The sequence below is a fragment of the Protopterus annectens genome, chromosome 8.part0 (assembly GCF_019279795.1).
Source record: "Protopterus annectens isolate FY-2018-M chromosome 8.part0, PAN1.0, whole genome shotgun sequence".
Taxonomy (NCBI): Eukaryota; Metazoa; Chordata; order Ceratodontiformes; family Protopteridae; genus Protopterus; species Protopterus annectens.
Window position 1 is genome coordinate 287,022,949 of NC_056741.1, and position 26,500 is coordinate 287,049,448.

Here is a 26,500-nt window from a genome sequence, read left to right on the forward strand (position 1 = left end):
CTTGTTAGGTATATACCAAAGGGGGCATTGTACTCAATGATAGGTCTGATGAATGCTGAATACAGTGGAACAATGACTTCCTTGGACTTAGATGCCATATCTTTGTTTATACGTTGCGCAACATAGAATGATTTCCTCACCATTGCAGACACATGATGATTAAAGGCTAGACTACTATCTATGTGTGTCCCTAAGTCCTTGAGTACTGGGTGAACTCTCAGGGGTGTGTTATCAATATGATAATTACCAGGGATGGATGACTTCTCAAAGAATGCTATTATGCATTTCTTGGCATTTAGTTTTAGTCCATGGCTCTGACACCATTTGTTTGTCTGTGTCAGCCCCTCCTGGAGAACATTGTGAGACTCAATGACAGCTCCTAATTTGTAATCATCTGCAAATTTAGTCAACCAGAGACCACTGACATTGGTCTTGACTTCTGAGAAGTAAATGCCAAAAAGGAGCAGTCCAAGGACTGATCCCTGAGGGACTCCACTTGTGACTGGCCTCTTTGTAGAGGTGGACTCCCCAGTTCTAACTTCCTAGGTCCTGTCTGTGAGCCAGTTGGCTATCCACCAGGTGACATATGGGTTTGTACCTAACCTCTTGAGTTTGTCAACAATGCCCGAGTGGGATATTGTGTCAAATGCCTTGGCCAGGTCAAGGTAGGCAGTGTGAATGAGTTTGCCCTCATCCATTGCTTTGCTGACCTTCTCAAAGAGATCCACCAGGTTGAGTAGGCATGATCTGCCCGAGACAAAACCAAACTGGGTTGGGTCCAGTGTCTTGAGGTTGACTATATCTCTATTGATCATTTCTATGATGATTCTTTCCATGGCTTTATATATAAGACTAGAGAGACTTTTGGGTCTGTAGTTTCCAGAGACTGTAGAAGGCCCACCTTTGTGATGAGGGATGACTGCTGCCTTTCTCCATTCATGAGGCATGAAACCTGTTTGGAGGCTACAGTTAAATAGTAATTACAGAGGCCCTGATAAGTCATATTTCATGCTATTTAGAAGGCATCCTGGGATATTGTCTGGCACCACTGATGCAGTGTTCTTGGTCTTAGAGAGAGCATTAAGGACCTGGTCCCTAGTGATAGTAGGGGGAGTTATATTGGATGATATCTCCTGAAGAAAGGTTGAGGGGGATAGAGGAGTAAAGTTGGAGCTGAATTTATCATCCAGGAGGTTTGCTATATCTTCTGGCTCATTATATGTGGCTCCATTTACAATGAGCTCTGCACACATTTATGTATTGCCTTTGAGGTTATGGACATAGCTAAAGAATGCTTTGTGGTTGTTCTTGGCCTGAGATTTCAAAATAACCTCAAATTTGGCTTTGGTAGACTTTATGTGTCCTCTGAGTTGTTTGTTTAGTTTGATGAGAGTGTTCTTATCCTACTGAGGATGAATTTAGTTTTCAGAGCTGGGAGCATGGACTACATTATCAGGGATGCCAAACCAAAGGACTGTGTGGACATTATGTGCCTTATTAGGGAACTGGCAGAATATGAAAAACTACCAGAACAAGTCAAACTGGACCCTGAAGGTTTAAGAGAAGATGGTTTTGGTACTTCTAACCCATTCTACAAGTGACTTGTAGCAGAACTAACATCGGGCCATAAAGCCAAAGAAGGCCATACACTTGTCGAGTATGCAATGTATTACTTCACCTACATTACATGGCTGGGAAAGTCTATCTATGTCAAAGATATCTATGTCATGCCAGGACCTATGAACCTATGCCCTGGTCTGTGGACAGTACTACAATGCAAGCCAGACACAACAAATTACCAGTGACATCAGCGTAACCACAATCAGTCGTGGCAAATCAGTAGTCAAGGAAAACTTGTCCATAAAGTAATATATATATGCATTACTAATGCACATTTCTGGAAGGTATATAACCCAATGGAACTGTCACTAATATGTGGAAAGTACCAGAAGACAAACATGTATCACAAGTAATTCTGAAAAATGACAAATATCTGCAAACAATTACAGATATCATAAATGCATTTATAAATGCACCCATCATAATTTGCAGAATCTGACATAATCCTTAAAATTTATAATAAAACAAATAATTATGTAAGATGAAGGGCAATCATAGCCATATCACCATGGCTAACAATAGCAAACAATGGAAAATAGGGTGATAGAAAAGCAGATGTGGTGTGATGGTGAAGAAGAGGGACACACAAAAGGCATGATGGAATAGGAAGTTCAGAGGGAGAGTCAGAGAGGCATGGGTAAGTTTTTATTTGGTGGGACTAAGCCCCATTTTAGGGGAGAATAGAAGGAAAGAAAAAGAGATGGAAAGAGGAGGTAGGGAAAAGAGCAGGTACAAACATATAACAAATATCACAAGACATGACAGATAAAGGCTGGTAATGCACATAAAGGATAGTCAAGGTACACATACAGCACACATATAGACTATACAACACAGATGAAGGAAAAATGACAAAACAGTGCAAAGATGCATACTAGCCATGGTGCAATGCAAAAACACATATGTACCAAGGTACAAATCAGTACTAAGCTGTTGCAAACCATGTGACAGTCATACCAGAATGAATATGACCAATGGTAGGTGTGTATCAGAGAGCACTAAATGGACGTCTTGTCATTGCAGTACACAATGGCTATCAAATACCATCAGCTACTAGACTGTTGACACTGCGAGTGTAAGCCAAGCAACAGCAAGGATGACCAAATCCAGAAGCAGACAAGCTGTCGACTGCCAACATTTCATGCAAAAGGCAAAAACTAAGCACATTGCTAAACAGCAGTACTGCAGCAAAAGAGTAATGTGGCTGTGTAATAATCAAATAAGTATACATACCACCAACACAGGAGAAAGGGGCTCCATATATTAGATAACACACTCCATGTCAGAGGAAGCACAGATGGGTGTTCAGGTATACAACGTAGATGTGTGACATGCAATGGCATTACATAAGCCAAAGAAGAATCAAGGCTCATCACAGAGACCCACACCTGTGACATAGAAGATGAAGTAAAGAGTGATAAACACATAATTAATACAATTAAGGAATGCAAGCCTGTCCACAGGCAGGAAGCATACTAATGTCTGGGTAAAGCACAACACATGAAAACAATGTAGAAGCTGATGGAATCTACGCAATTGCTACCACCTTGTGCGAATATGCCTTGTATGTATATGATACCCAACATGGAGAAGCAATGCCATTTTGTGCCAGTTCACTTACATTACAATTGTGATACATTATAGGAAGGTGAACATACACTTACACATATGCCATGTATATGTGAAACATATATGCCAAAGCTATAAGGGGGGAGAGAGTTGGACAACATAGGCCCACATCAGTTAGGAAATGCCAGCAAGAGAAAGCAGGTACAGAATAAAGCAGGGCAACCAAAGCTAAGAAGAGACATTGCACATGCAAGAGTCCACAACACAAGCTGGACTGCAAGTACTCACAAGGTACCTTGAAGCAAAAGGCCAACATCTGACAAATGTGAATAGTGCATTTGGTGATGTATATAAACATGTCTGTGTACAAATGACACAAACAGCACAATGGTGTTCAACAGTTAAACAGCAAATGACAGAGGTACACAACAAAAGTAGGTCTGACAATCACATACGCAAATATACTGTCATGCAAACATAATACAACAGGTGACACACTCATCATCAGTGATATAAATATCACAGTGCATGTGTAAGACTGGTCAAGGGACAATCGTGTATACACAAATATAGCACAACACAATGGAATAAGTGCATTAAGTAAGTACATATAACCAGGGTGGGTGGGTGTCAATCATATTAGGGTCATAAACATATACATCCATGTAAATCAGTAAACTCCTTCATCTTCCTCTCTTAAAACCCTCTTTTGCGCGGTTTTGCGCGTTTTTGAGCATAGCGCAACAACGGGCAGTGCCGCCTAATTGGGTTTAAACTATTCCTGGCTCCACAAAGTCTGCTCTTCACTTTTTCCCTTAGAACTGCTCTACCTCTCAATTTAAACACCATATTCTCATTCTAAGGCCCTTCACTTTTCCAATTAAGTAATCCTACAAGTTAGCACTATTAAACCATAAGCACTACTTACTCTTATAATCTCTACGATCACCCTGTCCTCTATTGGTCCATCTTAAATTCAGTTTCCCTATTACTCTAGCATGTCCAAAGGTCAGTCAATGGTTTCCTCTCCAGTCCAGCTGGTGAATCTGGGAATTTTGAGGCAATGTTACAACTGTCTCATGTACACGGACAACCCTCTCCTCCTCCAAACAGGTTCAAATATATGTGAGAGATGCAACTATTTAGCCAAACTGGAGGCTGAGCTCTCTCATCTCAAAACTGGTGTAACCAGTCAGGAGGAGAAGGTAACCTCACACAACACAATTCCAGTATCACATAGTCCCACCACATCAGCGAACCAAACACATAAATACACAAAACATACTCGGAGGCTCTAAATAAAAATCTACCTAAGCAACAGAGACCTCCAAAGCAGACATCCAAGCAAACGCTACCTCAAAACAAAACACACACAACACATAACCCACAAAGTCAGTGTGCCAAGCAGCCACAGCCCTTAAGGCTGAATAACACACCTGATACTCTTGTTATAGGTGACTCTATTGTCAGACACACTGACGTCCCGCTCACCAGGCTGAATAAAGAGAAGGTCACAGTGAGCTGCCTGTCGGGCGCTAGGATCCGCCACATAACACAAGCACTCAGGTCACTCCAAAGCAAATACAAATATGACTCAGTCATTGTACATGCTGGTGTGAATGACCTGAGATGTACCTCCCTGGACTACATGAAAAGGGACATAGAGGAGCTCTCTGATCATGTAGCCCAGGCTGGTATGACCCTGACCTTGAGCAGCATCTTACCCTCACCTAGAATGATGCCACAGTACAAAGACAAAATGATCAATTTTAACAATTGGCTAAAATTTTGGTGTCATTCAAAGGGGATCCAGTGTCTGTCAGCCTGGGATGACATGCTCGACAAGCCACGTTGCTTCACTAGGGACGGCTTGCACCTGTCACCACTGGGCTTTCGGATATTGGCAAAGGCTCTTGCCACCCCCATAGTGCCTTTTAGGCAAGGCTCAAAAGTCAAACCCACCCCATAGAGAGGACAAGGAACAAGAAAGTAAGGGTAATGCTTCTTAACGCCAGAAGTCTTAAGGTCAAGATGCACACGCTCAAGCTCTCCTCAGTATGGAGAACATCGATATCTGTGCAGTGACAGAAACCTGGTTCAAGGCTCCAGAGAGCACCCCAGCACTACCAGGCTATACCTCATATCATGCTTTTCGGCCCCAAAACCCGGACCGAACCACAAAAGGAGGGGGAGTTTCCATATTTATCAAGGATATCCACACCTCCAGGTTAGTGGCATTGCACGGCATCGGAGACCATCCATGTGCAACTCACAGTGGGCAAGACTGCTTTTCAGTTTATAGCATCCTACAGACCACCCTCTCAAAGTCAGGAATCCCATTCGGCTTTCCTGAAAACATTGGAGAACATGAAGATCTCTCCGAACATCATTATATTGGGCAACTTCAACTACCCAAACATTGACTGGAAGCACTACTCAAGCCCCAGCATCTTAGCCCAAAGATTCCTGGAAATTATAAACTCAAATGCTATGGAACAACTAGTCACCACTCCCACAAGAGGGGACAACATATTAGACCTGATCATTACCAACATGGGGACTCTATGCTCCACACCAGAAGTATATCCCTCATTGGTAAGATCAGACCATAAATTAATTTCACTGGATGTCCACATCCCGACCCCACTCCCAGCCCAGAAAACCACAGTGAAAAACTTCTCAAAGCGAACTTCTCACTTCTCAAAACCGAAGTGGAATCCTTCAAGGCCACAGGGCCAGTGGAAACTACAGCCCAAACTGCAGAATCCTATATAAATGCATTCTACAGACATCTCCAGGAATGCATGGATCATGCTATCCCAAACAAAACCAAGACCCAATCATCCAAAGGCAGGCGTCCAGTCTGGTGGACCCCTGCCATAAATAAACTGTACAACAGAAGGAGGAAGCTACTACATGATAGAGCAAAATCCCTAATAGGGAAGGCATCTCTGATCAGTACTAGCAAAAAATTACAATCCCTCATAAAATCCTCCAAGGCCAGCTTTGAGAGAAAAATTGCACAGGACACCAAAGACAATCATAAGGCTTTTTCAGTTATGTTAGAAACTTGGGATGCAACTCCCAGACTTGTTCTGAGTTGATTCTAAATGACAAAAAATACACTCAACCCACAGACATCGCCAATATCCTGGCAGACAGGTTCAGTGCGAACTTCTGCCCCCCCTCCCCCAAAAGAGCAAATATCTATCCCGGCAGGGGGCTGCCTCCCAAACATCTCAGATGCTCAGGTGAAGGCTGCCCTCTCCAAAGCAAAAACACTGCTTCCATGGGACCAGATGGCGTCCCAGGTTGCGTCCTACATGAACTACAAGAGGAACTAATCCCTCAAATAAAACAGCTATACAATCTCAGCCTCACTACAGGATATGTGCCCACAGAATGGCGTACAGCAACAGTGGTCCCACTCCACAAAGGTGGAGCATCTACGGACCCTGGAAACTATCGCCCCATAAGCCTGACTAGCTTAGTTTGCAAGGCTATGGAGAGGATCATCATGGAGCTCATAAACAAAGACATTGGGGACCTACAGACACTAGATCCTACCCAGTTCGGCTTTGTCAAGGGCAGATCCTGCCTTTTGAACCTGGTTGACTTCTTTGAAACAGTCACCAAAGCCATAGATGAAGGAAAGGTAGTCCACACAGCCTATCTGGACCTTGCAAAGGCATTTGACACAATACCCCACTCGGGCATCATAGATAAGCTATCCAGCTTAAATATAAACCCCTATGTCACAAGATGGGTCGCAAGCTGGCTCAAAGACAGAACCCACAGAGTGAGAGTTGCTGGAGCCATGTCAGACTCAAAACCGGTCACAAGTGGCGTCCCACAGGGTTCTGTCCTGGGACCACTCTTGTTCGGTATATACTTTTCCGAGGTACAGGCAAACGTGGGAGGACTATGGCTCACCAAGTTCGCAGACGACTGCAAACTGGGCGCCATAATCAACTCTCCAGCTGACACAAACATCCTTCAAAAAGGTCTCACAGAGACAGATAACTGGTGCCAGCACCATGGTTTAAAGCTAAATGCCAAAAAATGTATAGTCATACCCTTTGGCAAAAACAATGTGCCCACAAATTACCACATAGGCGGAAACCCATTAAGTACAGAGAAAGTTATTAGAGACCTGGGGACCCAAGTTGATAGCAATCTCTCCTTTGAAAACCACATTGCCAAAGTGGTTAGAAAGACCTTCTACATAGCCCACCTCATCACGAAGGGTTTCACATCTAGATCAAGAGAGGTAATCGTGCCCCTTTATTCATCCCTCATCAGGCCCATCATAGAATACAATGCCCCTTTTGGGATGTACCTTACCCGACACCTGCAGCAATTAGAAAGACCCCAAAAGTATCTCACCAAGAGGATCAAGGGTCTCAAACAGATGCCATATACTGCTCGGTTAGAAAAACTCCAGCTCTACTCAGTTGCATACCGCCTACTTCGAGGCGATCTATGCCTGACATACAAAGCTATGTCAAATCCAGAATTAATGGACATGCTCCACCTCAGTAAATCTAAATCCCTTAGAGCCACACGCTTGAGGGACTTGAACCTCAGCACAGAAATAAATAGAACTTGCTGGAGGGACAGGTTCATAACCCAGAGGCTCCCTTCGCTCTGGAATAGAATTCCAGTTCATGTGAGGCAGAGCACCTCACTGAATCTCTTCAAGAAGAATCTCGATAAGTGGATGGGGGATCGTAGGTTTGTCCCAGGGATTACTCCTTTGTCACTATTAGACAGAGGCATAGTAAACTAAACCTTAAAGGGCACAGTATACTCAAATCAAGGGGTGGCGTAAGCCATACTGAATCGGGCTAGGCTTATAATTGCCCCAGGGCAGATATCCTAGTATGAACCTATGAACCTATGAACCTAAGTACATGTTAACCTGTGTATACATGTCTTAATTTAAGCTATGTGCTAAAAGACTGGTTAGTGCCATAAGCAAGATATGGACAAAAAAGGGAGTCATGAATGATGCTATACAAAGCATCACCTCTGTATATTCAACAAGGGACCATTGCATATGCATGCAGTATGAGAAGGATACATGTATAGATGTACATATCACATTACTCTAACGCAAGAGTAGTATTAAACCATGTAATACATGGCACAATGTACATGGCACATGCAGGGTCATTGTTCCAGTGGGACAACATGATCCAACAATGTTGCATAAAGTACATAATAAAGAACATATCATGTTGGTGAACAGACATATCACAGAGAAATTCAACACACAGATGGCTGTAATACATGCACACGGATAACATGCATATAAATATACTTAATTGACCTCACTGTGTTATGTGAAAAGAATTGGAAAAATGTATCATATAAGTTGCTGCCATCCCATCTAAGTATATCCATGAACAACACAAGCAGAACTATTGTGTCCCTACTTTTATTATGCCAGTCATATCTCTGTCACATACAGGACCAGAGTGTATCAGACAGAATTGGTTGTTTGGAGGGGTCTGAGGGTTTGTGTGCCTTATAGCTGAGAAACTGTTCATTTGCAAGTCCTTGTCATGAAGACCAGCTTGAAGCAGCTTAATTAGAGTCATGAGCACTTTTGTGATGCTGCGGGAGGTCTGAAAATTATAAGAACTATCCAGGTTACTTCTTAAAAATCATAATAATTTGAATCATATGCTAAGATGTAAATGAATACAAGTTCGATAATAATCAAAAACAGTGAATTGCATTGCAAACTACTGTCAGTAAATAGTTCTGAATGCTTGTAGTATACCAAAAGGATAATTTAAATACTAGCTTATTGAATGACACTTCTGATAAAAAATTTAGGATTGTGTTTCTCTGTTATTTTCTCTTTTTAATGATGCAAAATGTAATGTCTCAGAACAGTTTCTTGTGGAAAGTTTGAATCTTAAAAGGGAAGATTTTTCAGATGTTTGCTCGAACACTATTAGACATAACATTTAAAGAATAAATAAGACAGATTCTAACAGTAGTACTAGATTAAAGAGTATCACATATATAATGGTAAATATAAATGTGCTATTATATGATACTCTATACTAGGATTATAGCTAAAACATAAAACCTAGGAATACAGTAATAGTACAAGACATAGTAAATAAACAGAAACAGAAAGTGATTAGAATAAGTAAATATGTATTTAGATAAAGAATACAAATATGTCTCCAAGGGTGGAATGTTTGCATAATGGTTAAGGTGTTCACCTTATAGGGACAAGGTCAGGCTTTGATTCTCACATAGGATAATTGGCTGGGTTTGTAATGGCCCTTAAGGACAGTTAGCCTATTACTAATTTATGAACTTATGATCCTATGAACAACTTTGCACATAGCAAATAAAACAGAAAAAATATAAAATCATCTGACCTGTAAATCAATAAATATGAAAATAACAACTGACATCCTCCCTATAATAGACCAGGGAAATAATGTCAGGTACAGGGAAAGATGATTGTAGAGATATTCAGTTAATCAACTTATAATAAAGATACTGAACACCTGTTTAACTTATTTATAATAACTCATGACAGGCTTTTTCATGATGATGCATACTAAAAATATGAGACACGTTAATATGAATCAAAAGCAAGAGCTAAGCATTATTAGTCTAATGGAGAGTTTGAGAGGTAGTTTGTCCGTCTTTTTCAACAAACTAGGAATATGTTATTCAATGGTAGAATGTTTTAGGGTTGTATCATTACGTAATTTTGCACTTGTTTCAAAAGTTTTGTCCATAGATGAAGATTTTATATTGTTTTATATAAAGTATATAATAAGTTCTGTACATAAATGTGATTTCAGTATACCTGTTTTTTTCTTTCTTGTATAAATGTCTAATTTTAAATGCATATCTATTAATATTAATGGAGTGAATAATCCAGTAAAGAGGGGGAGTCTGTTCAAACATTTGCAACTACATAAAGCTTAAATAGTATTTTATAGGAAACACATTTACTTAATAAAGATGTATGCAAACTTTCATTAAATAATTATTTGGTTTAGCAGGTTCTAGCTTTTCAGCTAAAAGAAGAGGTACCCTCATTTTATGGAAGAACTCACCAGTGATCCCTAAAGTAAAAGATACCTATGTTGATAAAAATGTTATGTTAAACATTGTTATAACTGAGTGGAACAGAAAAACTATAAACTTTGGTGAACTATTATTGGATTCCAGGGGTTGGAGCTAGAAAAGCAGAAAATTAACACTATAGCCTATTATATGAAAAGTGAAGTCATAATGGCTGGTGATTTTAATTGTATTTTATCACAGAAAGATTTCACTGCAGATAGAAAAATGAGAATCACATATTCAGCTAGACATTAATGGATTTTGTAAATGTAATGAATTTAAAGGATATATATGAGATAAGGAAAGCAAACTCACTTCAATTTATCCATTATTTTTACACACACACACACACACACACACACACACATATATATATATATATATATATATATATATATATATATATATATATCTATATATATATATATGGATTCCTATTACAAGAAAAAAGTTCACTACTTCGAACTTGTAATAGGAAGCCTCACTTCTGCAAAGGTTCACTTTCATGAAAGTGAAATTTGCATAAGTGCACTTCACAGAAAACACCGCAGCACAGTGGAGGACATAAAAAACAAGCTATGTCCTCCACTATGGTGCGATATTCACAGACCTTAGAGTTAAGGGACGGGTTAGGGTAAGGGGATAGTTAGTAAAGCTATCCCCTTACCCTAACCCATGCCCTAACCCTAAGGTTAGTGACTATCGCACCATAGTGCAGGACAGTGCTATGTCCTTCACTGTGCTGTAGTCATTACAGACCTTAGGGTTAGGGCATGGGTCATGGTAAGGGGATAGCCCTACAGGCTATCCCCTTACTATGACCCATGCCCTAACCCTATGGTCCGTGAGTACTGCATGCATGGAAACTCAGTACAACACCCGTTCGTTGTACTGAACTTTGCGTAAGTGCACTTTTGATTAAGTGCACCTTCGCTGCAATGAGCATTCCATGCAATATTTCGAGTTAGTGAAAAGTCGATCTAGTGTATGGAACCCATATATATATATATATATATATATATATATATATATATATATATATATATATATATATATATAAATAGAACGCAAACAAATATTGATAAAAATTTTGTCTCAAACAATCTGTTATCACAGATCAGAGAAGTTTCAATAGTTTCATGTCCATTATCAGGTTGCCAGTGTACATTATTAAAATAAAAGGATTCAAAGATTGGTATGTTGAAGAGATTAAAAATTTCCTAGAAATAAACATGAATGATGAAGTATCTGATATTGTCCTGTGGGATTCACTAAATGCTTACTTAAATGGAAGAGTTCCAAGTTGGTATATGAGTAAAACAAGAGGCTGGGACAAAGGATTGAATACACTACAGGCCAAAATAGACACGCTAATGTTACTGTAATGTCTTCAGTCTGAGCCAGTTATCAAGGAGAACTGAATCCTCACCAATGACACCAGAGAGGGATGTTCCCTTGGAATGCAAATGGATACACTCAGTATTTCTAGGTGCAGACCTTTCTGCATCAAGCACAATTTCCCTTAAGAGCACACAGGGAATACACTCAGCTTGGGGTCTGGGTTTCTCTCTCTGTCTGTCAGCAAGTCCCCAGTAAGGCTCCCCACTGGCACAGCTGTAGAGTTAAGTCCTCAGCTGAGTGTCCAAGCCAAGTCCTCCAGCATCCTCTCTGTGAAACCAGTGCTTCATGTCCCTGCTCCAAATAGCTGACACATACACACACACTGTGAGATTTGATTTTCATACACACACACACACACACACACACACACACACACACACACACACACACACACACACACACACACACACACACACACACACACACACACACACACACACACACACACACACACACACACACACACACACACACCAGGGAATAGCTGGCACAGATTTACCCACAGTGCTCCCTTCTGCCCAGACATTAAGGTAGTTGTCACTGCTACCAGACACTACAAAGCCAGCTACATAAGGCTCTTGAAAGAGTACTCAGTTATACTCAGTGAAATTAATATTAATACAAGTGGCAATGATGACAAAACAGACAGACTTTAGGAGTGGCCACAGTGCCACCAATAGATATAAGTACTCTCAAAGGTTAAATATACTCTAAAGCATCAGCCGCAACGAAAACTTTAAATATATTTAATAATAAAAGAATATGAAAATATGAAATATCTACTTACAGTAAACACCAGAGTTTCAATCACAAGAAATATTAAAGAATAACACAGCTGAAAAGATTTACACATTTACAGAAAAAACATACTTAACTATTCTCATTATGTTTTCATGACTGATCTAGAGAATTACTGTTACTACTTATTTAATAGAACAAGGCAACATGAAGTAGGTGAGGAATTCTTCTATTCCATGTTCCAAGAAACAGGCAGGTCTAAGTCTTCTGTCTCACTTGATATTAAAACATTATTTCTGTACAGAATTATATAACATACATCTGGTCATCTGACTTCTGGTTGCCATTCAACACCCCATTGCTAAAAACTGCCAATATTTACCACCTATATGTCAACGATACACACACAAGAGCATTTCTTAGATCTGGTGCAGCTTCTGGAAGTCATAAAACAATTATAAACTTGTACTTCTCCTACAAAGACTAACATACCATGCTGCTTACAGACATTGCATCTCTGGCTTCATTCAAAACTGTGAGATAACATCTTTATGGAATAGGCCCAGTAATTTAATTTCTTACTATTTTCCAAAGTTAGCTGGAGCTGAGCTTAACCTCTTCTCTTCCGGTATCCTCTGACAACATATATATTTAGTTCAGTTACAATACAGTTAGTACCCACTGTTGGTACATTTTAGTACAGCTACATGCTGAACTATAGAAATGCTGATTTATTAAAACATGTTTTAATAAATCAGCATTTCTATAGTTAGGCGTGTTGTTGTTTTTATATATTTCCTGCACTTGGATTTACTGGTAGTGAATCTTGAAGTGTAATTTTACATTTCTAACATGAGCAACTTTACAAATCCCTTTTCAACACAAACATCTGTACAAATCAATTTGATACTCAAATAACATATAATTCTTTATTAAATTCCAGCTAGCTGTGCTGTCATATGTTACACATCCACTGTCCTACTTCTTCTGGCATAGCTGCCAATACCTCACATCATCACAGTTACATCTAAAACCAAATGACATTATGAGTCAGTCTGAACTTCAAAAAGTAAATACAAAATATGTTGAAACTGTAAATCATAAAGCTTCAATAAACCTGGAACAACTTAAACTTCAAGCATATTCAGTAAACCCTTTAAGCTTGCATAAACTTGCTCTTAGATCAAAGAAAATGAATAAACCAAATCGTATCAAAGAAATTATAACACATATAAATAATAAAAAAAAAAAACAGATATTGAAGGTATTCTTGATGGCTTTAAAATGCTTTATGAAAATATAAATAAAAATACAAACTACATAGGTGATGATATAGTTAAATTTTTTCTAAAGAAAACTATAAATAAGATAACAAGTGAAAAAATAAAAAAATTGATAGATTATTCACTTTAACAGAAATAAAAGATCAAATAAAAAAGTAAAAAAATAATAAGGAGCTGAATGGTCTTATGCCAGAACTATATAAAATGTTACCAGATCACGCAGCTAAAATATAAGATAATGTCTATAGTGAAGTAAAAACAACTGCTGAAGTCCCCCATCATGGAAATATTCCCCTGTATCACCTATTTTAAAACAAGATAAGGTTCCTGCAAAGTCTTCATCATACAGACCCATTTCACTTTTAAATGTGTACTATACGATGTTCATGTCTATTTTAGCTAACAGAATTAATCTGCTTATACCTAAACTAATTGGCAATGATCAAACTGGGTTTATTTCAAATAGACAAGTACAGGACAATATAACAAGAATACATACATTAATGAACTATGCAAATGAAAATAAAAAAGAACTTTCTATCATTAGTCTCAACATAGACAAAGCTTTTAACTAAGTTACTTGGCTGTACCTGTTTAAAACACTTCAAGTGTATAATTTCTCACCTGAGTAAAACATTTCAAGTGTATAATTTCTCACCTGAGTTAATTGCATTAATTTCTAAGTTATACAATAACTCTTGTGCTTATGTTAAAATAGGTTATTTTCTTTGTAATTCCTTTAAATTACAAAAAGGCACAAAACAAGGCTGTCCATTATCCCATTTATTTTTTGCATTAGCTATAGAACCTTTTGTTAGTAGTATTAGATCCAATAAGAACATTAATGGTATCACGATAAAAGAATATTTCAAACTAAAGATTCAGCACTTTGCTGATGGTATTTTACTAATAATAGGAAATAAGGAACATTTATTAGAATATATAATTAGTTATATTATTCAGTTTGAAGATATCATGAAACTTAAGATTTAATCATAATAAAACAGTACATTATTAATTAATAGAAAATTAAAAAAACTTCATACACTTCATTGGGAGGGTGGCCTAATGGTTACGGTGTTTGCCTTACAAACACAAGGTACAGGGTTTGAATCTCACAAAGGATAACTGGCTAGGCTTAAAATGGCTCACAAGGGCAGTTAGCCTAGTACTAACCTATGAACCTAAAACTATTCTAACTACAATTGGAATAGCAATCAAATGAAATACCATAGTATAACCATTATGTCTAATAGTAAAGAAATGATACAAACAAACTTTCGACAGGTTGTTGATAACATTTTAAGTTTAGTCACAAATAGGAACAAATTCTTCTTTAACTCCAAAAAAAGCAAAGCCAGCACCAAGGCAACATATATAAACTCCTTTATTGTGACAATACCATAAAAATCAGACTGGTTTTGCAACCTTGCCTTCTTCAGTGCGGGGTGTGTCTTTGAAACAAATTCTTCTTTACCATAGAAGAATGATTAAGATTAAGAATGATTATTCAGATGATAATTCTCCCTAAAATATTGTTTATCTTACAATTTTTTAATATTATCTCCACAAAAAAAATATTGATGAAGAAGATAAATAATATTCTACTTAATTGTTTTTGGCATCCTAATAAACCAATAGTTTCCTTTGATTGTCACAGCAAAGGTTGGGATAATGGCAGAATAGGATTTCCTGATATTTAATTGCAGCTACTTTGACAATTGTAAAAGTTATAGTGTTGTTGACTCTGATTGAATAACTTAATTCACATTATGAAAAGATATTAGGTAAATATCCTATGTCTATAATTAACCCAGCATTATCAGACGTCAATGGGCATCTACTTGCCTATGAACTAAGATTGCAGAATCAGAAGCAGAAGAAACTGGAAAGAGATGGCAGAAGAAACTGGAAAGAGATTTATCTGATTTTAATGTTATGTTAAAAACTCTATATGCCATACCCATTAGAACTAAAACCTGCTATTCAAGGAAAGACAAACCTGTTTGGTGGACATCCTCTATCAAGAGACTTTACAACAAAAGGAAGAAACTGTTGTCCAAGGGCAAAAAGGAACAGATTTTAAATTGGAAAAACTCCCTCCTTAGCCTCAACAAGCAAATTAGATCACTAGTGAAAACCTCTAAAGCCAATTATGAATCAAAACGTTACAACTTGATAAAGCCTGGGATGCGCCAGGCGAAAGCACTCGTTTTTGAATACTGGCTGTGGATTATTAAAGCAACTTTGGACTTTTAAATATTGGCTTTTTTCTTTGGACACGTTATTTTTGGTAAATCCACTTTGTTACTATCATATTCATTGTTGGACCTTGAATATACCACTATTTTTGAATTCCGATTCCGAAGTGGTATCTGATAACTGGTCACAGTCTTCCTGGTCTTCTGAGGTCTTTTTTATGAATCAAAACTAGCCTCTGAAACAAAGGGAAATCACAAAGCTTTCTTCAGTTACATCCGGAACCTCCATAGCAAATCCCAGGTTTGTTCTGAGTTAGCACTTAACAGTATCACCTACACTGATCCTATTGACTTAGCCAACCTGTAAGGAGATAGATTCAGAGCAAACTTCACTCTTCCTGTCCCCGCAAAGGCCATTTAAACATCTCCAATACTTGTCCCACACCTCACATCTCCATAGATCAAGTGTTAAAGACCCTATCCAAGGCAAAGAACACAACTTTCATTGGACCTGATAGTATTCCAGGCTGTATTCTGCACCATCTCCAGCAAGAACTGGCTTTGCCATTGAGCACCCTATTCAACCACAGCCTAAGTACAGGCTTTATCCCAGCAGAGAGGAGAACTGCCATTGTCATCCCCTTGCACAAAAGTGGTGCCACTACTGATCATCAGAACTATCTCCCCATTAGCTTGACAAGTCTGATCTGTAAAGCTATGGAGTATATTAATATGGATCTCATAAACAAGGTCATAGGCAGTCTCCAAGCACTTGACCCCACATAGTTCAGATTTGTCAAGGGCAGGTCTTGCCTGTTGAACCTGGTTGACTTCTTTCAGACTGTCACCAAGCCCTGGATGAAGGAAAGTTAGTACACACAGCTTATCTTTATTTGGCCAAGGCCTTTGACACAATCCCCCACTCGGGCGTCATCAAATATTTAACACAACTTGGCGTAAATTCCTATCACATCAGGTGGGTGGTCAACTGGCTCACTGACAGGACCTTCAAGGTCAAAATAAGTGCTTTCACCTCCGATACCAGACCTGTCACTAGTGGAGCTCCCCAGGGATCTGTCCTGGGACACCTACTGTTTGCCATCTACTTCTCGGAGGTCTCACAGCAGCTAATGACTGGTACCAAAGTCATGGCCTCACACTAAATGCAAAAAAATGTATCAACGTACCAATTATCAAAAACATGGCCCTACTGATATCAACGGCAACCCCTTAAATGCACAACCTGTGGTGAGAGACCTGGGTACACAGGTTGATAATAATTTCACATTTGACCATCATGTAGCGAAAGTGATCAGAAAATCCTTTTACTTGATTCACCTCATAAGTAAAGGGATTGCAACCAGAAAAAAAAGTAGGTTATTACTTCTCTATACTCCTCCCTCATTAGACCAATAATTGAGCATAATGCCCCATTTGGTATGTACCTCTTCAAACATCTGCACCAACTGAAAAGGCCACAGAAATACTTCACAAAGAGAATCCATGGCCTCCAACACCTGTCCTATGCAGAGAGGCTCAAGTCACTATCACTCTACTTGGTATTGTACAGGTTGCTGAGAGGTGATCTGTGTCTGGCCTAAGAGGCAATCTCTGACCCTACCCTACTCAAGATGCTCAATATTCATATGTCTAACTCCTCACATATTACCCACTTGAAAGGCCTGAATCTAATATATGACACCAACAAAACCTGCTGGAGAGACAAGATTTTCTCCTAGAAGCTGCCCCATCTCTGGAATAGACTTCCCATATACGTCAAACAGAGTACCTCACTGACACTCTTCTAGCGCAAACTTGATGAGTTGATGGGAAACCACCGATTTGTTCTAGGGGTTCCACCTGTGTCCCACATGGACAGGAGTGACAGGTGCTGACTGAGGTTTCTTTTTGGAGATAAACTCTTGGCTAGGCTTGTAAGGGCCACATGGTCATTAGCCTAGTAACCTCATATGATCCTATGAATGAAGGTTCAGTTGATATTTTTAAAAAGCCAAGTACATTTAATTCTAACTTGCTTCCTGTTCTTGAGTTTTTTTGTAATGCCTGTGAACATGATTCAATTACAGTTTTATTAGGTAATGAGACCACTAGAAAGTGCAATAAATTTGATAGCCTATCAAAAGTTGAATATGAAGCTTTGCACTCACTGCATAATGATAGCATGATTTCCATTCGTCCCACAGATAAAGGAGGTGCTATAGTGCTAATCAACAAGTCAGTCTATGATAACAGTATTAAGAGGCTTTTGATGATATAGACATTTATGAGAAAATATCCATTGATAGAGTTGAGACACTTATTAGGACTGTTCATTCAATGCTGTATGACTGTTTATTAGGAAAATATATCACCCATGAGCTGTACAAGTATTTAGCGGTTGAACATCCACTTGTGCCACCTTTTAATGGACTACTCAAGATACATAAAAATCCTGTCACCCCCTTCTCTATAACTTATTGTGTTAGACTGTGGATGGTGACAAATCTGATTTCCATGTATGTGGAGCATAGATTAGAATCTATTTTGAGTAGAACAAATACTGTCCTGTGGGATACCAAACAGTTTTTAATTGATTTACATAATTTTCTTGAGACTTGTCCTTGTAAATCTGATGTTCTATTAGTCACCTTAGAAATTTGCTCTTTATTTATTGCCATCCCCAATAAACCAGGGATTTTTACATTACAACAAAGCAATGAACAGCAGGGTTATAGATATTGTTGGTTTATTTGTAGAGTTTGTTTTAGAGCATAATGTCTTTGTTTCAGCTGGTGAGTATTTTAGGCAGCATACTGGCATAACTATGGGCAGTTTATGTGTCAATAGCCATGCTAACATTGTCCTAGCTTACTGGGAGCAGAAACATGTTTTGAATGGTAATTAATTTGCTCCATTTATATGTTTTTACAAATGTTTTGTTGATGAAGTTTTTCTATTATGGAGGGGAACCAAACAGCAATTAGATGATTTTATAAGCCATATTCATACTATCACCTCCTTTATGAAATTTGCAGCAAGGAGTTCATAAGAACAGTTAGAATTCTTAGATGTGATGGTCATGAAGGATGTTAGGGGAGGCTTCATTACTACGTTATATAGGAAAGAATGTCACAGAAACTCCATCCTGCGGAGGCATAGTATGCATCCTCAATTTATTTATAAGAATATAGTAAAAGGTCAAAGTATGAGGATGTCTAGATTAAATAGTAAGCAAGATGGTGTTGATCATTGTATACTATTGCTGAAGGATGAGCTCTTGCAAATGAGTTATAAATATGGAAAAGTTGTACATACATTGACTCATGCAATAGGATTGTGAGGTAGTGGACAGCAACCCTATTTTTCAGTGGTGGCTTCTGATGCAGTTCCTTTAGTTAAAACAGTTAATCACCAAGGTTCTGCACCCATTTCCTTATTTTATTCTAGCAATATTGGTAGGATACATCAAATTGTGCAGAGAAGTTGGCATATATTAACAACTGATGATAAGTAAAGAAATTTAGTGTGGGATTATAGATACAAGAATAAAAAGAATTTGAAGAGACTTCTATGCTATAATAGAAACCAGCAAGAAGTTAACCCTAATCAGAAAGGGACCTTTCCTTGTGGGAGTCATAACTTTTGTAACTATATCACCTCTGAGGGCAGTTTTAATCATCCATCGGTAGGCATTAGGTTCTCATTTAATCTGACTGTCAATTGTAATACTGGAGACATAGTGTATTTGACACAATGTACACTGTATCTCTCTTTCTATATAGGAAAGGCTAATAGAAGTCTTAAAGAAAGGCTAAGAGAACATAAGCTAATTAGGCAGCTAGATGAAAGGAATGCACTTGCAAGACATATTGCTCAGAATGGTGAAATACATTTGTTTACCTTTATAGTTATAGATAGACTAGATTTTTCCCCACAAATGGGCTATCATTACAACATTATTGACGAAAGGGAACTACACTGGATAATTAAACTGCAAGCTGACAAAGACAAGGGATTAAATGGGAAATTTTTTTTAAGCCTATTTTAAAATCTAGGCATTTACGGAGACAATAATCCTACTACATTGACATTTGTACTATCCCTTTAAGAACAACTGTTGCTAGTTACATTGTATCTTTGCTTCACTGACGTTTTTGATCATGTGATTTGCTTCTATATGCTAATTTGTCTTTTTGTCTTGAATTTACTGCTACCTTATATAAAGTGATTTTTGAATTGTATTTTAATGGTCTGAAGAATCAGCATTGTGCTGTCAACGTGTTTACTGATATTAAAAGCTTTTTAGCTGTGTTATGTGACTTGTGGTTTTATATCTATTTTTATTGCTTCATTGTTTTTACTGGAGTTACATTTATCTCAGCTACTTCCTTCAACAAAATGTAGTATTAAAACAAAGTAACTTAATTTATTGGCATCAATTCTTAAATGGTACTGATATATATATATATATATATATATATATATATATATATATATATATATATATATATATATATATATATATATTGTTAAAAATTGTAAGTCCAGATAAGATCGAGATTCTGAGAACTGGTTAATTTTACAAATATTTAGAAATACTGTGAACACAGAAATAAATAAGATATTTAACCTAGATAAGAAATCGTTGCCCAATTTGTTAGAGTTCTTTATAAATATTAGTAACAAAGCAATGAAAAATAAACCATATTTGTCACAAATTTATATAAAATTCTTAAGTAAGATTTCATATATTTAGGCAATTCCTATTGCAACTATTCCTCAAAAATTAATAATGAAGACTTCCCTGAAGAATAAAAGAAAATAATATTAAAATCTACAGATAAAACCACGTATTCATTGTATTTAGAAAATTTTCAGTTGGAAATTCTTACACAGCACATTTGTCACTTCTAACAAAATTATAATTATGTATAAATCAAATAGAATTAAATGCGGAAGATGTGATTCTGAAATAATAGCTGATCAGATGCATATAGTATATGAATGTGAAGTCATCTCCCCTTTTTTGGAAAACAAAATTAATAACTTCATTTAAGCTTTATGGTCAGATGGATATGATATTTCTAAATCTTTAGTTTTATTTAATGCTCCTTTTCCTGTGATAATTCCAAAAACCCAAGTGTCTCTTCTATGGTCTATTCTTGCTATAGCCAGGAAAGTAATTACTAAAAATTGAAAAATTATAGCTACCCCCTCTAGTATTGAATTTATTAGTATGGCAAAATATTTTTGCAGTGGTGATCTCCATACTATAAAGTCAAGAATTCTAATATTTCATATTCATATAACTCTTGCCTTAAACTTGCTTGAAAAATATTAATTGTTATTGATATATATAACTTTGATGTATTGATCACCTGTAGACCTATGTAAATAGTTATTTGTTTGTTATACAATTGATTTGTTTATCCATTGTTTTAAAACAAAAAAAAAAAAAAAAAGCTTAGGCTCCACCCATTGGAAGTTACTGCACAAACTACCAGAACACCATTGGAGTGAATGAGTTAAAAGCTCTGTGCAAATAGCTATCCTCACTTTGGGATATAGGTGACTGATAGCTAGCTTCCAAAGGCAAATGGTCACCTGCTTGCATTACTGCTGTAGAATACAGTGTTATCACTTACTAGTGTTTTCATTATGCTGTATAAAACAACTGAAACATATTTCATGCATACATTATATGAAATTCTCTGCATTATAATCTGTTTGTTACATAAAGGATGGGGGTAGACTTTAACATATATTTATCACTAACAAAACGGTTTTCACCATATGCAGTTGTGTAGCTAGAAAACAGCCCCAGTGAACTGCAAATACAGCAGAATCAACATGGATCTGTTCTGTTTCTGGAATTTAGTTGCTGCTTTGATTTTTTGTTTTGAGATATCTGTAGGCCTGAAGTCTTTTTCACCCAGTCACCCATTTCATGTTATGCATTTTAAACTTGGTGGCTTTTGAACTGCCCACACCTACTCAAATTTAACTTTAGAGACCCACCCCACCCATTGTTCTGGGCACTGAAAGATCAAACTGGGAAGACTTTGCCTTTAGACTTGTCAAGCATGTTTTAGCCTCTGTGTCATACACCTCACTTACTTAGTGCACAATGTAATATTTAAAGTTTTATTCCCTTCTTTCCAGCTTACTTTTGAAAACAGTAACACTTGGGACTAGACTATCAATCACTAGAGAGCATGGGAACTGATTTTCAACAATCAAAATTGGGATCAGTGCTTCACTGCTTCTATTTTGCTCCTCATAAGAGAAGGAACATAGGGCCATTATATTATTTTTGAAGACTGTTGTCATATTTTCTAATTATTTATTTCATATTCTGCAGTTTTTCAATATGAAGTGTATATGTATTTCCTTGGCTGCTGCTAAGTGTGCTTTCAAGTCACCTTTATTGTATTGGATTTCCTGTAGTTGCACTTCATTATTGATCTGATTGCTACTGTTTTACTGCATTTAAAGTACTTTTGGTGAAAAAAATGCCTGTTTTCTCTAAGTGTTGCTTTCTAAATTGTTTGCATTTAAATCACCTTGCTGTAGGGTGATCTAGCCAGAGAATGACTTGCTTCATTGTTGCATTGGACTTAAGGGTTACTTTTTGCTATGATTTTACATTAAGATGACCAGGTTATCCATTTTGTGGCAGACAAGTGTTTGTCTGGTCTTTTTGAGTTGAGAAGTACTCCAGAAGAGCTCAAAGTGCAAACGTTTATTGGCTAGAGGGCTCAGGAGTTAAATTTAATTTTCTTTTCTGTTGCTATAAATAAAGTGCTTTTATATGGCCCTGTGCTCTTTTCCAAAAACCTTAGAAAAGGTGGCATCCTCACTTGTGATTACACTGTATGCTGTGCCATCCGGGTAAAAATAAGTTATTGTATTTTATTTCCTGCACTTGCAGTTCATTATTTAACTGATTGCTATTGTTTTACAGTATTTAGAGAGCATCTAATGTACTTTTGATGAAAAAAAATTACCTGCCTTCTCTAAGTCTTGCTTTCTAAATGCTTTGCATTTAAATCACCTTGCTATAGGGTGATCAAGCCAGGGAATAAGTTGTTTTGTTTTTGCATTGTACTTGAGGGATTTTTTTTTGTTGTTTTTACATTGAGGAATGGATTATCCATCTTGTGGCAGAAGGTGTTTGCCTGGTTGTTCTGAGTTGGGAAGCACTTCAGAAGAGCTCAAGGTTCAGTGTCCAGAGGGCAAAGGAGTTAGATTTTCTTTTCTTTTTTTGTTCCTATAATTTAAGCACATTAGTGTGGAGCTGATCATTGCATAACAGCAGTAGGCAGTGCTCTGTACAGACACAAATGCTTGGCAGTAAACTTTACCTATGTAACCAATATTAAGACTGTAACCTATAACATAGTGAAGCACTGCATGGAGTTAAACTTAGATCAGCTAGTTTACAAGTCTAACAACACTAATACCATATCATAGCACTATCAAGCTATAGTCTCTAATCCTATAGACCACCCTAGGAGACTTCTGTGTAACACAGACCTCAGACTATAATAACTTACACTAATACAGGCCTGGACAATGTGGCTATGCAATTTCAAATGTCTCTGTAACCAGCTTGGTAGATATGGGCATCTTTAGACAATGTAGCAGACAGCATTTTAATCCTGAAAGAAACTTACACAGTATGTGAGAGATGTGCATACACAATTTCCTCAGAGGCATAAATCTCACTTACCAACAGGGTTATCAAGAACACAGACAGGAAATACACCATGCATAGTATCCACCACACATACATAAACCATCTTATGCTGATGCACTAAAAAGAAATCTTACCCAAACCTCAAAGTCCTCATAAGCCCACCAATGGCAATGTATATCTATCCTCGCCAATCTCTAAAGCACACACTAAAAGCAACAGCAAACATCACACCTATGCCAACACAAAATGGACCACCAAGAATGAAGCCCAAAAGGCAAGCAAAACACTAACCCAGGACTCCTGTCAAAGGGGAATTCCATTGTATGACATACAGTTGTCCTACTCACCAGACCGGGCAAGGAGAAGATAATGGTTAGTTGCTGATATGGAGCCAGGATTCACCAGGTTACACATGCATGCAAGTCAGTGTACCACAGGTACTGGTATGATTCTGTCATAGTCCATGGGCTGCAAATGACCTGAGATGTACCTCACTGGACTATATGAAGAGAGACATTATGGATCTTGCTGAATACGTGTCTCAGACAGGTATGTGCCTTGCACTGAGCATCATCGTACTTTCATTAAAGATGATGCCACAGTATGAACAAAAATTATTTACTTTGACAACTGGCTATGTTTCAGGTGTCATTCCAGGGAGATTCAATATATGTCAGCATGGGACGACATGGTTAACATACCATGCTGCTTTGCCAAGGCTGGCCTGCACCTGTCCCCCCTGGGCTTCCAGATATAAGCTAAATGTTCATACACCCTGTCGCTCATCCAGTCAGGGATAAAATAGACGAGCCTCCATGGGTTCTGTTCAAGCAACATTGTTATGTATAAACACATCAGGATTGAGGCTTAATAACTTTAACTTAGGTAAACATCTAAACAAACTAGCTATTACACTCTCTGGTTGCACTCTCAAAATGGCACTGAAGCTAGCAAGTGCTTGCTATCTATATGCACATGCTGTCCTTATAAATTCTTGTTAAATGTGCAACATACACACACTATTCCACATCCTCCCTCTTTGAGAAATGAATCATGCAATATTGATGACATTGATTGACATGTAATTGATACAAATAATTCTTTGTCACACACCCCTTAGACCCTATTTTAGCTAATGCCAAATCGACAAAACGACCAACTTACCCAATAAAACCCAAAGAAACCTAATGGTGTTACTGCTCAATGTTGGCAGCCTTAACAAGAAGCTACACAGCCAACAGGCTCTCCTCAATCTGGAGAATATGGACATATGTGCCATTACCAAGACATAGTTTAAAGGAGTAGAAAGTACTCCAACAGTGGAAGGCTTTGGTGCCTTCCACACATTTAGACCTTTAGCCACACAGAATGGGGCTAAAAGGTGTAGGTGTAGTAACCTACATTAGCAACAAGTAATACAACATGGCTTCCATCCTTCCCTTAGCACTGACACTGTACTTCTAACCTATACAAATACTGTCAATAAAGGTAGAGATAATGACAAGCTAGTCTCCTCCTTATTTCTAGACTTGTTTAAAGCTTTTGACAAAGATTGTCAATGCAAACTTCTACTTTAAATATCATCATTAAGCCTCTCTCAGCACATGCTTCCATAGTTCAAAAGCTACTTGTCCAATATGTAAAACTGCACTTCACCCTCTCTTCATACCTCCCAGTCACTGCGTGTACCACAAGGCTCTGTCCTTGGTCCCCTCCTCTTTAACATTCTTACTAATACCCTCCACACTACTTTTCCCCAAATTCCCCTCTCATGAAAAAACAAAATTGATAAAACAACCATCGAAGTTACTACTTATAGCAATTTATTAGGGATGACAGTGGATGATAATAGATGGTAATCTTAAATTTAACCTGCACATTCAACATTGCATAAGAAGAACCTGTCAAAAACTCGGGATGTTTTATATAGCCAGAAACTTGACTTGTCTTTGCTTATCTAATCCCTACACTTCTTGATGGTACTCCCATCCTTACTAACCTCCAGGCATTACAAAAATCAAAACTTGAACAATGCTATAACAAAGCTGAAAAATTTGCAACAAATACCCTTTTCAGAACCCATCACTGTATAGCACTAAAAAACCTAAACTGGTTAGAACTACCCCTTCAAATAACATATACGCAGTTTCTTATCACCTAAAAAATTATCCAGAATCCATCTACTTGTTCAGCACTAAATGCCATTCTACAAACTATGTTTGCAGTCAGTTATTATGATCCGGTTACCAAATTCTCCTGTGTGTTCACAAACAGATCAAATCTACCAGACATTTTCTGTACTTGTATCATGTTGCTGAGGCCTAGAACTCCATACCAGTATCCATCAAGTCACTCCCCTCCTTCACATCATACAAAAACATTGTTAAAGACTTCCTAGCCAAAATCTACAAATATATTGCAAAATGCTTGCTAATGTTTGCAGCATTTCAAATTGGACTGTTTTAAATAAGAAGTTCGATGTATGCTACTACACCTTCAGTCTCATACTTGCATTTGCAGGACTCACAAGTGGATGAGATGCTAATTAAAGTATGTCAGATTTCAGATGTGCACATCAGTTTCATTTTAAGATCAGCTATGATCTTCATGGGAATGTGCAGATTGATAGACATTTGCTTTTCTTTTCTGTCATGTTTTGTAATTTATCTTGACAGAGCATGAGACCGATGGATAATCACCAATCAGATACAGATGGCGAGCACATGCCAGGCAACGTCTGGAGTCCTCAAATGATGACATTGACAATGACAAGAAAGGTGGACTTGCACCTGCCCAAGCCATCATGCTACACCCCCAAGGAGAGAATGCCAGGACCAGAACAGAAAAGATTATTGGAAGGAGATCTGGGAGTTTGTGTCTGA

At 37.8% G+C, this 26,500-nt stretch overlaps 1 pseudogene; it reads left to right on the forward strand.

Moving 5' to 3' along the window:
- The first annotated feature begins 1,439 nt into the window (after positions 1-1,439).
- Positions 1,440-26,500, forward strand: LOC122808222 (annotated as a pseudogene).